This window comes from Etheostoma cragini, chromosome 2 (genome assembly GCF_013103735.1).
Source record: "Etheostoma cragini isolate CJK2018 chromosome 2, CSU_Ecrag_1.0, whole genome shotgun sequence".
In the NCBI taxonomy this organism is placed as follows: domain Eukaryota; kingdom Metazoa; phylum Chordata; class Actinopteri; order Perciformes; family Percidae; genus Etheostoma; species Etheostoma cragini.
Genome location: NC_048408.1, coordinates 23,104,236 through 23,107,990, shown reverse-complemented (window position 1 = coordinate 23,107,990; position 3,755 = coordinate 23,104,236).

Here is a 3,755-nt window from a genome sequence, read left to right as displayed (position 1 = left end):
CCTCTCAGGTCATCTGGGACAGGTCTACTTTCTGTCCCCAGAGTCAGAACTAAACAGGGTGAAGCAGCTTTCAGTTTCTATGCTCCTCATATCTGGAACAAACTCCCAGAAACCTGCAGAGCCGCTGCTACTCTCAGTTCTTTTAAATCAAGGCTGAAGACCTTTCTTTTTGATGTTGCCTTTATTTAAATTATGTTCTTTTAATGTTTAATTTCTTATGCTGCACTGTAACTTTTACTCTTGTGTTTTATGTGTCTTAATGTTTCTATTTTTAATACACGTATTTTATCTGTTTTTATTTTTTAACTGTTTTTGTGTAAAGCACTTTGAATTGCCCTGTTGCTGAAATGTGCTATACAAATACAGCTGCCTTGCCTTGCCTTGCCTTGCCTTGCCTAATGGAGAGATGACAGAGTGAGTGGGCTGCCAGCTGAACCAGCGCCCTGAGCAGTTGGGGCGTAGGTGCCTTGCTCAACAGCACCTGGCAGTGCCCAGGAGGTGAAGTGGCCTCTCTCCAGCCACCAACCCACACTCCCTACTTTTTGGTCAACACGGGGACTTGAACCAGTAACCCTCCGGTTCCCAAACCCAACTCCCTATGGACTGAGCTACTGCCAACCCAAAACAATCATCTTAACGATGAAGCAAAGATATAATGGTGACATACTACACACAGATTCAGATCCAAAAGGGCATTTTATTTGCCAAGTGATTTGCTACAACAAGATTATTTTAATTACTCTAAATGTGTATGGGTACAATTCCAATCTAGAAAACGTACAACTATTTGCTGACGTAGAGAAGAGACTCAAACATTGGTTAGCAAAATTTCCAAACTCTCATATTTTGCTTGGAGGTGACTTTAATATTACTTTAAATTCCCAGATTGATAGGTGGCCACCTGCGCGTGGTAGTGGTAGAAATTCATACTTTAAGCTTTTTATGGAGAGTTAAATTCCCGAATGTTTTATCCTTCACCTGGAGTAACAAAGACAAAACTAAGCTTTCCGGTATAGACTTTTAGCTAGTGTCAAAAAGTATTAAAGAGCAAGCTGTGTCAGTAAATATTCTTCCCTGCCCCCTGAGTGATCATAAAGTAATTCACATTTCTATTAAGTTATTTCCCTCAGATCGTTGCAAAGCAAATTATTGGAAATTGAATAACTCCCTTCTTAAAGTTGAGGAGGCTAAACTGAAAATCCCACAGTTGATAAAACAATTTAAAAAAAAAGCTGATATGGAAAATTCATTTAAAGTTAACTGGGAGTTATTTAAATATGGATCGGCCAAATATATTAGGAAACTGGGTAGCAATCTTGCTAAATTAAGGAAATTAGAGGAACAGAAAGTTATCACAGGAATATCGGTCCTATCTCAAATATCACCAGATGCTTTAACAGAGGAGGAAAAGATAGAAATGTTTAATTCACAAGAGAACCTGGATAAAAATATATAAAAGGAAGGCGGAAGGAGCTTTCAACAGCGAATATCTGACTTTTGCTCCTCATTTTACGTTAAGCTATATACCTCTGAACATTCTTAAAATGATGCCTCTACATTTCTCAACTCTCTACATGACACCCCTCAACTTGACAACTCACAGAGGGACCTTTGTGATCTCCTTTTGACTCTAACAGAGGTCAGCGAATGTTTGGAACAATTAAAAGACAATAAGTCACCTGGGACTGACGATTTATCTTCCGAATTTTATAAACAGTTTTTCCTGCAAATGGCGCCCTTCTTGTTGCAGGTATTTAACAAAGGCATATCAAGTAATACCGTACCTTGGAGTCTGACTCAAGGTTTGATTACTTTAATCCCTAAACCACGCAAGGGTTTACTTTATATTGATAACTGGCGTCCAATTTGTCTTTTAAATAATGATTGTAAAATATTGTCCATGATCTTTGCTAAAAGAATAAAAAGAGTTTTAAACTCTATAATTGATGAAATACGATCAGGTTTTATGCCCAACAGGCATATGTCCTACAACATTAGACTAGTCGTAGATCTAGTTTACTATTCGTACTTAATTCAAGATTAACACACGCTGCACTGTCTTTATATGTGGATCAAAAAATGTGTAAAACAATAGACAAGGTCTTATATGATTTTGTGTGGAAAAACCGCACTCACTATCTGAGAAAGTCAGTTCTAATGAATGAGTACAGTAAAGGTGGCCTCAGTTTTCTAGATTTTACAACCTTGAATAACACCTTCAAAAATAATTGGATTAAACGTTACTTAAATTGTCCAACTTCCTTGTGGAATTTTATTCCCCATTATGTCTTCTCCTCAGTAGGAGGTCACCAATCTTTGTTGGTATGCACCTATAATATTGACCGAATTCCTCTTAAACTTTCTTCATTTCATAAACAAATGCTGCTGGCTTGGTCGTTGATTTACAAGCATAATTTCAGCCCCCACAGGTTTTATATTTGGAACAACAGATATATTTTTTATAAAAACAAATCAATTTTCTTCCAGCAATGGGTTGACAACAACATATTGCTTGTAACTCAGTTACTCAACCAACGTGGTCAGCTTTTTAGCTATGTTGAGTTTATTCATCACTTTGGCATTCCTGTCTCTCCGAAGGACTTCTCTATTGTTTTTGATGCAATACCTTCAGCTATTTTTGCACTCTTTAAAGGTTTTAATGGAGGTGATGTTCACCCTACAATGTTAAATGTGAAAGAAACACAAAGATTTGGTAAAATCAGTTTTTCGCTACATGCCAAAAGCAAGAATAAGGCAACTTGTCAACTCTTTCAACACGACGTTAGGAGTACACCTGCTGCTCTATCGTACTGGTCTTCATATGTTAAGGAGATTTGTTGGGAAAAGGTTTGGCTATTGCCGCACAAGTTTTTCTTAACCAGCAAAGTTAAGGAGATATCCTTTAAAATGCTCCGCAGATTCTACCCAACTAACCATTATCTGCAGAAAATGAAAAAAGACATTAATATCAGCTGTACTTTTTGTGGAGAACTAAATGAAACACTTGTACATTTATTTTGGTCTTGCTAATATACCAAGAAACTGTGGAGCAGATTATCACATTTTATTGCTGCTCAAATTCACCCTCATTTTACATTACTTTGGGAAAATGTATTGTTTGGATTCACTCAAAATTATAGAACGCTTCATTCAAAGTATTACACCATAAATCTAATTATTATTTTGACCAAATTTTATTTACATAAATGGAAGTTTTTGAAGAAGATGCCAAGCTTTTTTGAGCTTGCTGCTAATATAAAACAATACATTGTCTGCTGCGCTTTTACACTTATCCTGGATATCTTTATTCTACTTTCGTGCAACAGGCCCCAGGAGGCCACAATCATGTAAGTAATTTACAAACAAAGAAAAAAAAAAATATATATATATATATATATATATATATATATATATATATATATATATATATGTATACTGTATATATACAGTATATTTACAATTTTCTTGCAAAAGGTTCCTTCAGTGATCATTACGTATGTATCTTCATCTGACATATCAAGTAGTGTCGGACTTAGCCCAAAATGAGAACCCAAACTTTTTGCTTAGTTATTATGAGATCTCATACTCAACGTTGTTGAGACATATGACACTAATCCGCAAATGTCAACCTCATGGCGGCGCCAGAGGAAGAGTTAGGGGTTCAACACAGGGATTACAGTTCATCTGCTGGCCACCGTAGCTGTGCCAAATATAACGGCAATGCATCAAATACTTGTTGAGAACCTTCAGTCTGG